Consider the following 13,897-nt stretch of genomic DNA (forward strand, 5'->3'; position numbering starts at 1 on the left):
GCAGGTGGCGGCAGCCTGGGGCTCGAACCCGGCAGCAAGAGCTGGTGTTTTCAGTTCATCTTTGGAGGATGAGGAGAACTGGGCCAGAGTTGCAATTTGCAGACTCCAGAAGGTAAATGGTGGCAGCTGCGGTGGGAGGATGAATGGAAGCCAGGCTTGCATTGCTGAGTGGCCACTGGAATGGCAGGGAGTACTTGCTAAGCCACTGGTGGGTTCACTGACATTTTGGGACATAGGGGTGGATGCCATCATGCTCTCCAGAGCACATATGGAAATGCTGACTGCCATTGCCACGTGCTCCTCCTTGGGACAGTGTAAGACCTGCCAGGATGGCAGGAATGAGGGGGGTGGCTGACACCTCATGTGCATGGACTGATTTCCTGGACTGTGACCAGAGTGAGCACTGGCTCCTTTGTTGGATGGACTTATGAATTTTGGGCAATGTGAAATACCCTGATGGGGGTGGGGGCAGCTTTGCTGGAGGCCCTTCCCCTGCCCTGTGAAGCTTTTCCCATGGCTAGAAAGAAGGCTGAGGACATTTTGTGCTTTTGACAAAGTGCTCAGAGACTGGTGAAATGCACCTTTGCAATTGTTGAAATTTTATGATTTGTCATGTTGTTGTAATTTGTGTAATGTGCCTTGCAACCATATGCAGCCCATGGCAAGTCATCCATTCTGTGTTTAGATGCTGGGACCTTTGTGGGAAGGGGGCATGCATGAACCTACGTCCATTTTTTACAATCAAAATGGAACTGTGTTTAATGGCACCTAGAAGGTCTCAGTAGTTTTTGTATAACACCCGTAGAATATAATCAAACAGCTTTTCCATGGGAACGTGTTAAGAGACATTTGTTAAACCATGATAACATGACTAAAAAAATCATTGAATTACAAAAAATTATTCATGAAGCTTTTCAAAGAAAATTAGAAAATTTGACAGGTCAACCTGTATTGAAGGGGTTAATGGATAATTTATCTCAATTAAATTCTATTGAATATATTAAAGGATTTTTGGGATTCACTGTAGGACTTTCTATAATAGTATTAATTCTATGTTTTCTTTTATATGTAGTCTGAAGACGAATCAAAGCAAGAGAAATAAGGGATGAACGACAGAAGGCTGTGTTTTCTGTGGTGCTTCATAACATTCAGCATAAACAAAAAGGGGGAAATGTAGCAGAATAACCCATTGCATGGCCTTGGATGGGAACACAGCCAACAAGAAATGAATGTTTTGCCAAGAAAGTTGTTTTGTGACTTGAAAGTGGGTCACTGAAACAGGTCTATGTGACTGAAGGCAGTTGCTGGGCTTTTCTCTGTAAAACATTCTCATAAGATTTCTGTACTTTCCAAGGTTATCCCTTAAGATAAGGAGAGGAATGTTATGGGATCCATAGAAGCAATAGCAATTAATGCCTTCTGATATTATGTTGTTACTAAGCTATCTTGCAGGTGCACTCCATGTATCTTTAAAGTAAAAGTTACACTTGATGTTATGCCAATTTCTCAGTAAACAAGCTTTTTGAAGTCTTGTGAGTAAAATTAGGACACAGTGCGAACTTGGGGCCATTTGCCTGAGCGAGCAGTGGTCTTTTGCTAGTCCTTGATGATTCTGTCTGCTGATCTCTCTCTCTGCGCCCCGACTCACAACAACAGGTCTCTAACACAATGGGAGGGAAATGACATCCTGACCCCTAGGAGGAATCTCCTGTTTAAGACCCCCATTCTATTTCCTAACTAGTCAAATATTACAGGAGCTTGCCTCATTGTTTAATCCAGCTAATCTATTAGCATATAGTATAATAGGTATTATAGTTGTTTTAGTTCTACTAGGGTTCTGTTGCATAATGCATAGCATTCAGAAACTACAACAACAGCAAGCTGTCATTCATCAAGTCCAACAGGCCTCAATTAAAAGAGAAGGGGGAGATGTGGGTGGAGGAGTGCAGAGCACATTTCTAGCAGCTGTGGCTGATGCAATGCTGTGAGAATACTCCAGCTCCCAGAACCCTCCTGGGCATACCCAGGAAGGAAGCTCGCCCGCTTTAAGGAAGTGACTTAGCGCCAACCACACAGCTCCCTGATCTTTTCAGCCATTGGCTATGAAGGACACGCTGTAATATTCTATTGGCTGAACCCATGTATATAAGCTAGCTTACTTCCTGAATTAAGTGGATCTGCATCACTGAACCTGGTCCCCGGAGTCGGGTCTTTGCGTCTCCGTCGTCCTCATCCCTGGCAGGACTTGTCCACACCAATGTGTGGATATTTGGAGGTATATGTGGGCCTTTGAGAGGTGATTAATTCATGATGGTGAAGTCCTAATGAATGGAGTTAGTGTTCTTATAAAAGAGACACCAGGGAGATCCCCTGCCCATTCCACCATGTGAGAACAGCAAGAAGACAGGCTGGCTGGTAGTGAACGAGGTAAATAAATGTCTTTCATTCACCAGATACCATATCTTCTGGTAGATTGCTCTTGGACTTCTAGCCTCCAGAACTGTGAGAAATAAATTTTTGTTGTGCATAAGGCATTCAGTTTTAGTATTCTGTTATAACAGCCTGAACTAAGATATTTTGAATAAAAAGAAATTCCACCTCAAGACTGCAACATCAACCTCTGCCAAGAGTTTCCAGCTTGCCAGCCTTCCTTAAACTTCAGACTTGCTAGCTTCCCACACTCATGTGAGCCAATCTCTCAACTCCTTGAAATAATTTATCTCACATATGTATGTATGTATGGATATATGTAAAATCTCCTACTGGTTCTATTTCTTAGGGAACCCTAGCAAATACAGGTAGTAAGGTAGGAAGAAAACTGGATTACATATGGCCTTGTAGGTCACAGCAAGCACTTTAGCTTTAAGTTTTAAGTGAGAGTGCTCCCTTTAGTAGCACATATATTAAAATTGGAACAATACACAGATTAGCATAGCCCTTGCACAAGAATAACACACATCTGTGAAGTGTTCCACATTTTTAAAAAAAGTTTTAAATGAGAAGCCAATGGAGAATTTTGAGCTGAAGCATGACATGATCTCATATTTTAAAGCAGTGGTCCCCAACCCCCGGGCCTTGGACCTGTAGTGGTCCGTGGGCCATTTGGTACCAGTCTGCAGAGAAAGAATAAATAACATGAAACAGTGTCAGAATAACAAATTTAAATACAGCCTGAATAATGAGGACATGTTCGTTCCTCCTTTAACTTAGCCCAATAAATATCATAAGTTCAACAATTATACTTAAAAATACCACAGTTTTTAAGCCGGTCGCATAATTTTATTCTGTGCATTTATCCGTCCCACCCTAAAGGCCGGTCCGTGAAAATATTTTCTGACATAAAACCGGTCCGTGGCCCAAAAAAGGTTGGGGACCACTGTTTTAAAGAACCATCTGTCTCCTCTGTTGGGAATAGCACAAAGGGCCATGTGGAGGTGGCAGGCTGAAGGGCCAGGCTGAGTGGTCATGTGGAGTGGGCAGGCTGAAGGGCCAGGCTGAGTAACCAGGCTGTGTATCTATTCTGAGTGGTGAGGCTGAGTGGTCATGCAAAGTGGGCAGGCTTAGTGGCCATGTTGAGTGGGCGGGCTGCAGGTCCAGGCTGAGGGGCAAAGCTAAGTGGCCATGCAGAGTGGGCAGGCTGAGGTGCCAGGCTGAGTGGCCATGAGGAGTGGGCAGGCTAAGTAACCAGGCTGTGTATCTATTCTGAGTGGTGAGGCTGAGTGGTCATGCAGAGTGGGCAGGCTTAGTGGTCATGTTGAGTGGGCGGGCTGCAGGTCCAGGCTGAGGGGCAAAGCTAAGTGACCATGAGGAGTGGGCAGGCTGAGGTGCCAGTCTGAGTGATCAGGCTGTGGGAATAGGCAGGATGGGCTGGTGGAGTGGCCATGCGGAGTGGGCAGGCTGAGGTGCCAGGCTGAGTGGCCATGCGGTGTGGCCAGTCTAAGTGATCAGGCTGTGGGAATAGGCAGGATGGGCTGGTGGAGTGGCCATGCGGAGTGGGCAGGCTGAGGGGCCAAGCTGAGGGGCCATGAGGAGTGGGCAGGCTTAGTGGCCATGTTGAGTGGGCAGGCTGTTTGACCAGGCTGAGGGGCCAGGCTCATTGGCCATGCGGAATGGGCAGGCTGAGTGGTGATGCAGAGTGGGCCAGCTGAAGGATGGACTGAGGGGCCAGGCTAAGTGTCCATGCAGAGTGACCAGTCAAAGTAATCAGGCTGATGGCCAGGCTGAGTGTCTATGAGAAGTGGGCAGGCTGTGTGGCCATGTGGAGTGGGCAGGCTGAGTGGCTATGCAGAGTGGGCAGGCTGAGTGACCATGCTGAGTGGGCCAGCTGAGTGACCAGGCTGAGGTGCCAGGCTGAGTGGTCATGCAGAGTGGCCATGTGGGCAGGCTGAGTGTCCATGCTACGTGGCTGCGCTGAGTGATCAGGCTGAGGGGCCATGCAGAGTTGGCTGGCTTAGTGGCCAAGGTGAGTGGGCATGCTTAGTGGCCATGCTGAGTGGACTGGTTGAAGAACTGTACTGAGGGGCCAGGCTGTGTCCATGCAGAGTGACCAGTCAGAGTAATCAGGCTGTTGGCCAGGCAGAATGGACATGCTGAGTGTCCATGAGGAGTGGGCAGGCTGAGTGGACATGTGGAGTGGGCAGGCTGAGGGGCCATGCTGAGTGGGCAGGCTGTGTGGCCGTGTGAAGTGGGTAGGCTGAGTTACCAGACTGTGTGTTCATGTGAAGTAGGCAGGCTTAGTGGCCAGGCTAAATGGGCAGGCTGAGTGGCCATGCGGAGTGGGCAGGCTGTGGGACCAGGCAAGATGGGCAGGCTGAGTGGTCTGGCAGAGTGGGCCAGCGGAGTGACTATGAGGTGTGAGCCGGCTGAGTGTCCATGCTGAGTGGCTATGCTGAGGGGCCATGAGGAGTTGACCAGTTTAGTGGCCAAGGTGAGTGGGCAAGCTGCTTGACCAGGCTGAGGGGCAAAGCTGATTGGCCATGCAGAGTGGGAAGGCTGAGTGGCCAAGGTGAGTGGGTAGGTTGAGTGACCATGAGGAGTGGCCAGTCAGAGTGGCCATGCGGAGTGGGCAAACTGTGCGGCCACGCGCAGTGGGCAGGCTGAGCGGCCAGGCCAAGGGGCCAGGCTGATGGCAATGTGGAGAGGGCAGGCTTAGTGGGCAGGCAGAGTGGCCAGGTGGAGTGTCCATGCTGAGAAGCCAAGCTTAATGGTCATGCTGAGTGGGAGGCTGAGTGACCATGTGGAGTGGGCAGGCTGAGTGGGCTGGTAGAGTAGACATGCAGAGTAGGCAGGTGGAGGGACTATGCTGAATGGGCAGGCTGAGGGGCCAGGCTGAGGGGCCATGAGGAGTGGGCTGGCTAAGTCGCCATGTTGTGTGGGTAGGCTGGGGGACCAGGCTCTTTGGCCATGCAGAGTGGGCAGGCTGAGTGGTGATGCAGAGTGGCCATGCTGAGTGGGCCAGCTGAAGGACTAGACTGAAGGGCTAGGCTAAGTGTCCATGCAGAGTGACCAGTCAGAGTAATCAGGCTGGAGGCCAGGCAGAGTGGGCATGCTGAGTGTCCATGAGGAGTGGGCAGGCTGAGTGGGCCGGCAGAGTGGACATGTGAAGTGGCAGTTGGAGTGGGCAGGCTATGGTCCAGGCTGAGGGGTAAAGCTGAGTGTCCATGTGGAATGGCCAGGCTGAGTGGGCAGGTGAAGTGGACAGCTTTAGTGGCCGGGCTGATTGGGTAGGCTGAGGGGCCAGGCAGATTGGGCAGGATGAGAGGCCATGCTGAGTGGGCAGGCTGAGTGGCCATGCTGAATGGGCAGGCTGAGTGGCGATGTGGAGTGGGTAGGCTGAGGTGCCAGGCTGAGTGGCCATGTGGAATGGCCAGTCTGAGTGATCAGGCTAAGGGGCCATGACCAGGTAGGATGAGTGGCCATACAGAGTGGGCTGGCAGAGTGGTGATACAGAGTGGGCAGGTGGAGTGGGAAGGCTGAGTGGCCATGCTGAGTGGGCCAGCTGAAGGACTAGACTGAGGGGCCAGGCTAAGTGTCAATGCAGAGTGAACAGTCAGAATAATCAGGGGGACAGCCAGGCAGAGTGGGCATGCTGAGTGTCCATGAGGATTGGGCAAGTTGAGTGGGCAGGTGGAGTAGACATGCTGAGTGGCAGGTGGAGTGGGCAGGCTGAGTGGCCATGCTGAATGTGTAGGCTGAGAAGCCAGGCTGAGTGGCCAAGCAGAGTGGCCAGGCTGAGTGATTAGGTTGTGGGGCCATGTGGAATGGTCAGGCTGAGTAGCCAGGTAAAGTAGGCAGGCTGAGTGGCCATGCTGACTGGACAGGCTAAATGGCCATGTGAAGTAGCCAAGCTGAGGGGCCAGGCTGAGTGGCCATTGGAGTGGGCAGGCTGTGTGGCCACGCAGAGTGGGCAGGCTGAGTGATCAGGCTGAGGGGCCACGCAGAGTGGGCAGGCTGAGTGATCAGGCTGAGGGGCCATGCAGAGTGAGCTGGCTAAGGGGCCTGGCTGAGTGACCAGACTGAGGGGCCAGGCAGATTGGGCAGGATGAGGGTCCATGCTTAGTGGGTAGGCAGAATGGCCATGCTGAGTGGGCAGGCTGAGGGACCAGGCTGAGTGGCCATGCTGAATGCGCAGACTGAGTGGGCAGACTGAGTGGCCATGTGCAGTGGATAGGCTGAGTGGCCATGCGGAGTGAGCAATGTGAGTGGCGATGCTGAGTGGGCTGGTTGACAGCATTGCCTGAAGTAGCAGTCGCTGAATTGCTCATGCATGGCTGAAGGAACTTTATGTCCTACTGCGTTAAAGGGGAGGGTACAGTGACTAAAGTGAGATATAGTATGATTTTCTTCTCATCAGTCTCTTGTTTCTTCCTCCAGATGCAAACCCAAAGCCTTTAGGAGAATATTTCAAAAACATGAACAATGACTAGCTTTCTTCAACTTTGCTATTTTTGAAATTGTCTCTGGAAAGACTCCGCAAATACTGTAGTATGATGAATCTTTTAGTTCCAATATTTTGGTTGATTCCAAGTTAATTAAGTGAAACTCTTTAAGGCCCAACTTGAGGAATTTCTTTTTGGACTGTCCTAAAAAGCCAAACATTCATAATTCCCAAATTTCATGGCGTGGCCCCCTCTAAATGGGGAGAAACAATTGAGGCCCACAACAGGCATTCTTTCTGCAGTGCTATACCAATTCAGTTTCAACCATGTGAAAAATTACTCAATTAAAATCTATTTTCTGAATACAAGTGATTGCTTATCCTAAAATGGGTCTCCTTCTCTGTGGCCCTTTCTGCAGAGGAGCTGATAAGGAGCTGGCCGGGCCGACCACATGTGTGTACAAACATACACACTCAGGTCGTGCTGGGAGTGGGAATGCCTCTGTACTCGGAAATGTTACATTGATGTTGGATAATCCTTGGGTGTTTCATTTTTTTAAAAAAATAATAATGCCTATGTATTAATTATATATTTGTTAAAATCACACTATATTTCAAATATCCAAAATGTCTTATGTATAAAATGCATTTTTAAAGCAGGAACTGGGAGAGAAGATAGAGCTATTCAATCTTTTATAGAGACTTAATGTCTGAGGGATTCTGGAATGAGCAAGACACCACGTGGGTCTCAAGCTGTACACAGTAGTTGGAAGAGTAAGAAAAGAATACAAGTAATTATAAAGCAGGTGAAGTGAGTTATTCAGGATACAAGTGAAATGAGTTCAAAGGAGGCAATGCTGACATCCTTTTGGAACTACAAATAACAAAATCTATGAAACTTTGAAATTTAAGATTGGCTTGAAAGATGAGTAAGATTTTGACAAGTAAAAATATTTCATATGTAAAGAATAACATATGCAAAAACATAAAAGAGAGGAAAGGACTGCGTGGCAAATACTTTATTTTGACTAGTGAGTGTAGTGCATAGAAAGCACAGCAGGACTAATGACCAGAATGCACTCTCATCTGGGACCAGTAAGACTTAATTCGAATAAAGATAGAAATTATTGGGAGTGGGGGGAGGTGTATGGATTAGCAGGAGACTGAACCAGCAATCCAAGAGAGAGAAAGAGGAACTTAGTTATAGTGGTTAACAGCAGGAAAAGCAAAGAAAGGACATGGGAAAAACTTTCTAAAGGACTGCTTGCTGAAAACCGGTGACACAGTAGAGGCAGTGAAAAGAACAAATGATGACTGCAATTTAGACCTGGGTGCCAAAGGGTGTGGCCAAACAACAGAGTTGAGAGGAGAAACTGGCTGTGGAGGAAACAAAATCATTTTGTTTGGAAATTTGGTTCATTTTAATACTTAGTGGGATGGACAGTGGAATGGGTTTTTTTTTTTCACCACATGCATCCATGTGTGTCATATTGCTGCTGTGGATATAAACTGGGATGTCAGTGGTTAATGATGGAAGTTAAGATTGGAAAATGGAGGTCATTACTTAAAAAAAGAGGAAGACAAAGGGAAAAACATGAAATCAAAGGGAATACCAGGTAGTTGAATGTTAAATAGCTTTGAGCAGTTGGGGAACAGAAGGTTCTTTTTGATACTTAGAGGATTACTGGCAACACTGAAGAGAACTTTTGGCTGAGAGCTGGGAGTGGGGTCCAGAGAAAAGGTCCTGAGGGAGGAAAGAATAATGTAAGCAAGAGAGTTCTCCATCTGGCATGTAGCTTCTTTCATGACTTGAACCACCGTGATGTGCTGTTAAGATGACAAAACATCACAATTTCCCCAAGACAGTCCTGTTTTAGCACTAAAAGTCTGCCTCCCAGGAAATTCCTCAGCTCTGGACAAAGTGGGATGGTTGGTCGTGTTAAAACTCCTTCTGAGACATCTGGCAATTAGTAGGTTTTCAGTAAGTATTTGTTGAGCCAATGATTACAACAAAAACATTTGTGGCAGCACAACGGCTGCTTTCAGGCTTGTTCCCTAACTTTCTAAAATGTGGTTGACGATATCTAGTGTCCAGCACATGAGATTTGTTTTGATAACCAGATGAAATAATGTGTCTGAGAACATTTGAAATAAACACTAAACATATATATTTTTAAAATTTTATTTAAAAAATTAAATTTAACAGGGTGACGTGGATTCATAAGAGTATATAGGTTTCAGGTACACATTTCTATAGCTTTTGAACTGTTGATTATTTTGTATGCCCATCACCCAAAGTCAACTCATTTTCCATCACCTTATATTTGATTTGTTACTCTTTACACCCTTGCCACCACCCCCTCCTCTACTATAAATGTATAAAAATATAGAATAACTTCTATTATTTTTTACATATTTTTACTTATTTTATAAAAACATACTATAATATGTTAAAATTTTCACTTTTTTTGTCAACTAACTTCTCATTGCCACTGATCTGATATTGGCACTGAAATGAGTAATTAGTTTTGTTTATGTGGTACCCAACACCTAAGAGCCTCTAGGCATCTAGCCAAAGACTATTTTAAACATAGTCATTAAGTGGAAAAAAATAACCAAAAAAATTCCTAAACTGACAAGTAAAAAAAAAGAGCAACTGCCAAATAGAGGGGAAAAAAAAAGGAATTAAAAACAAGTATCAATTGAGAGGATTGCATTCATTATATACAGACAAAAATTGCACTCCAAACATTATAGAGATTTGGCTGTCTAAATTGAGCTATCCATTCTCCTACCCTCTGAATAAAAGAGTCCCTGACTCATGGATTTTTAATAAAAATTTCTAACTTTTTATTTTATTTATTAAAAATATAATTAGATCTTTTTTACTTACTATAAAATTATCTTGTTAAAGCTACAAGAGACCTTGGAGGTCATTCCATCTCACCTTCTTATTTGATAGATGATTTTTGTAGGAAGAACTCTGAGTAATATTTTATTAGCATACAGAAAACAAAGTTTTCTGAACATAGCTTGGCAAGTGAAAGGAGCACTCCCCTGTGATTTAGGAATTCCTGGCTAGTTTCTGAGCATAGACAAGGGATGGACCAGGTTCTCTGACTACACTCAGTCCCTCCATCCACATGCCTGTTGGGTCCTCCCTGGTAGACGTAACCACAATCTTATAGCTTTGCGGTGTTTTGGCTCAATTTTATCCTCCAAGAATTGCACTGTGAATAAGACTTTTATTACCTTCTTTACTTTCCTTGTCTTTTCTCAGCTCTCATTACTTTTTTTTTTCTATAATAGTTTTATATATTTCTATGAGTGGTAGATATAATGTGATTCAGATAAATATTAGTCAAGAACTTAATTTTTTTCTATAAGAAATTTGGCCTACTTTAATGTTATTGTATTATTATTCTACTCATACTGCCTTTGAAGATTTTCCCTGGGTGACACCCTATGTTTGAAGTGTCCCATACCTTTTAAGTTCTATTTCCACAGCAACAAAAGTTTCTAAAATTAGACCTTCTTCACAAATAATTTTAGAATTTTCAGAATTACTATTCATTTTAAAACTCAAAATTCTATGTAACATTACTGTGCTAAGCTAACAGATTTTAGTAAATTATATGCACACATTTTACCTGGATAAGCAAATTGTGCAAAGTTTATTTCATATGATCCCTGCCATATAATATCTGATTGTCTAATTGTACTAATCAAATTATAACTCTAATATAGCCATATATGATATTATTAGCAAGGACATGTTGTTTGCTATAGTATTTATTTCATGCATATATAACTTGTCATAGAACTAGCTTGTGTTAAATTGTGACATAAAGATACCTCTCTTCATTTTCCCTAGTAAATTCTTCAATCTTTAATTTATACAGGTGTCTGTTGCTAAGAACACCTTAAAATATTACTGCTTCCAAAGCACTTCCACTCAAAGAAGATAGAAAGCATGATGTTACTTTATGGGATTGTACACTGCACTCCGAAGGTGAAGCAACAGTGTATTTTTGGCTGAGAGGGAAGATGCTGGGGTCCAAGAAGCTCTGACATGGTTTCATAAGAGCGAAGTTCACCTCTGAGTCCAATTCTTATTGGTGATTGGACTTTGACTAGGGGACGAACCTGGCAAAGCCTGAATTTTCTTATCCATAAAATAGAAAAATAAATTTTACAGAGAAAGCAAGTAAAAGCATATTACAAATAAATTGTAAAGCAATGTATAAATTCCATATATTACTTAGCTTCTTTTAGTACTTCTTATAGTGCCTTTTTAGATACCCACTAGATACTTTTCAATAAACGGTGACATGGAATTTCTACAGCAGGTCAAATAGAATTATTTCTTCTAATTAGTCAACTTTTGGGGAGTTGCATATATATCCATCAAATTTTACTTCTTAGAAGAGTGCTGGGAGAGATGACGTCAGAGTAATGGCGGGGTAGGAAGCGATACCGATAAATCTCCCCCAAAACTCAACAAGATCTTCAACCAGAAACAGAAAAACCTATACTTGGAGCTTCCAGATGCTTCGCAATACACCCAAAGGTATGATTGAGTGAAAAATTGGCTAAATATATAACCAAACCCCGAAGGAAATAGGGAGTAAGAAATGCTCCGCCTTCCTCACTAACCTAAACAGGGCGGCTTTCTCTGGTAACTGTGAATATAGAAACTGAGGCGGGCAAAGGGGGTGAATACATCCAGGCCGCGACACAAACGGCCGAACCAGGCTGTGGCACAGAGATCCAAGCCGAGGAAAATCTGATCCTGTGGCAACCCGGGCAATACAAGCTAACACTCGCGCCAAACCCAAACAAAGAAAGACAAGCGGCGCGGCCATTTTACCCGGTCTCCTGGTTGGTGCGCAGTTAGTGGGCGAGAATTTCTTCCTGGGCCCCGAGAGTGGGTGCCCGTGTTGCCCCATGGAGAGGCAGGGTCAGAGGCCTTTCTGTGGGCCGAGGGCAGAGTCTCTGGGCAGCCCCAGCGCCCTGGGAAAGCCACGCACGGGAGGGAGTGAGAACTAATTCCAACGGTGGAGATTTTCCGTGCTGGAGGGTGTTTCACTCAGAGGGAAACGCGGCCGGCCTCATATCCTGGTTTGCGCGCGCAGATAAGGAGTGAGCGATTCCTCCGAGTGCCTCGGCAGTGCGCGCCCATGTTATCGCACAGAGGGGCAGAGTCAGGGGCCTTTGTGTGGGCCAAAGCAGAATCTCGGGCCGCCCCAGCGCCTTGCAAAAGCCGTGCACGGGGACGGAGCGAAACTCAATTCCAACGCTGCAACTTTTCCCTGCGGCTGGGGGTTTCACTCAGAGCGTGAGACTGCTGGCCGGATATCCTGGTCTGCGTGCGCAGCCAGTGAGTGAGAGTTTCCTCCAAGCGCCCCGAAAGTGGGCGCCCGCTTGTGTTACCGGACAGAGTGGCAGAGCCAGAGGTCTTTGAGTGGGCGGAAAGCCCGCCTGATTATGCTAGCAGCTCTGACTGACTGAGCCTTACCCAGAGCCCTGTGCTGAGTGGAAATAGAGTGGGGAGTTGCCAGCTCTTTGAGCCTCTTACTATCCAGGCAGAGGCAGCAGCAACCCCATAGCTGGATTATCAGGCTACTAATTGAGGAAGGAAAGACTAGGAGAAAGGCTCCAGGAACACGGACTCTCTCACTGTCGGAGCCTATAAATGCTAATGAGCTTCGACTGCCAACGAGACTAAAGCACAATACATGACATTGCCATAGAGACTTATCAACTGCAAACCTCCACCTGAGCGTGCCAAAGGGGCAAAACCCGGGGTACAGAGTCACCGACCAGGAAGAGGGAGAGAAAAGAAAAAGCAAGAAGATAACCTCTCAAAATCAAGAATAATCTGCAGACTTTATAACCTATCCCATCTTATTATATTTGTTCGTTTGTTTCTCTTATCCTCATTCTTGATACTTTTTTTTTCCTCCTCCAATTTGGCCGATTAACTCTCTACTGGTCTTACTCTCTCCTCTCCTTGAACTACACTACCCATAAGTGTTACATCTCCCATTATCTTTTCTCTTCTCTTCCTTTCTCTCTATGAGGATTGCACTCCAAAACCCTTAACTCTCTCTCTCTCTCTCTCCTTTCTTTTTTCTTCTTTTAGTGGTTCCCTCTTTTTTTCTCTCTCTCTCTTTCTTTTCTCCCTCTATATTAGTTTCTTCCTTTCTCCTTTACATCTCCTCTCATTCAAACCTCAATAACAAACAAATTATCTTATCTGGGACTCAAACTTATGTTTGTGGCATTTTGGGGGTTTTTTACTTCACCTTTTTAACTCACTAGCAGTGCTCCCATCCCTGGCTCTCCATATTATCTAGTTCTTGTTCCACTAAATACAATAGTAATTTTTTAATTTGTCCCCCCATTTTTCCGTTTTCCTCTTAATCCTCTCATCATAACTCTTAGACAACCAACACCTAAAAGCAAATCATTTTATTCTTGACCCAAATTTTTTCCTTATTTGCTTTTTGTGGGTCCATACGCTCTTTTTTTTTTGGCCCCTTTATTACTTTTCCCCAATTCAGGCCCTCCATCACAGGCATTATTTGTTATAATTCACAGTCCACCACAAGATCTTCTCAAGAAAGAAGGGAGAGGAGAGGAGAGGAAAAAAGGAGGGGGGGAATAATTTCCTTTTTTTTTTTTTTAAATTTTTATTTTATTTTATTTTTCTTTATTTCATTATTAATTTTTTTTAAAAAAACAACTCTTTTCGATTTTTTATTTTTTTTATTATTTTTTTAAACTTTTTATTCTTTATTAAATCTCATTAATACTATCAACAAAACCACCCTCAGATGCCATTAAGGAAGAGAAAATTGAATATCATGGATACAAAAGAAAGAGAGGTAACACAGCTAGATGAGGAAAAATCTATGGAGAAAAAATTTAATATATTGGAAACCTTGGAGCTAAATGACAGAGAATTCAAGATAGAAATCCTAAAAATCCTCCGAGATATACAAGAAAACACAGAAA

General features: G+C 44.7%; 1 non-coding gene across 1 annotated transcript; it reads left to right on the forward strand.

Moving 5' to 3' along the window:
* The first annotated feature begins 2,879 nt into the window (after window positions 1-2,879).
* LOC136407293 (U6 spliceosomal RNA) lies at window positions 2,880-2,981 on the forward strand. The gene has a single exon (XR_010751848.1). It is a non-coding gene; the product is annotated as a U6 spliceosomal RNA (small nuclear RNA).
* Window positions 2,982-13,897: the final 10,916 nt, after the last annotated feature.

This window comes from Saccopteryx leptura, chromosome 5 (assembly GCF_036850995.1).
Source record: "Saccopteryx leptura isolate mSacLep1 chromosome 5, mSacLep1_pri_phased_curated, whole genome shotgun sequence".
Classification (NCBI taxonomy): Eukaryota; Metazoa; Chordata; class Mammalia; order Chiroptera; family Emballonuridae; genus Saccopteryx; species Saccopteryx leptura.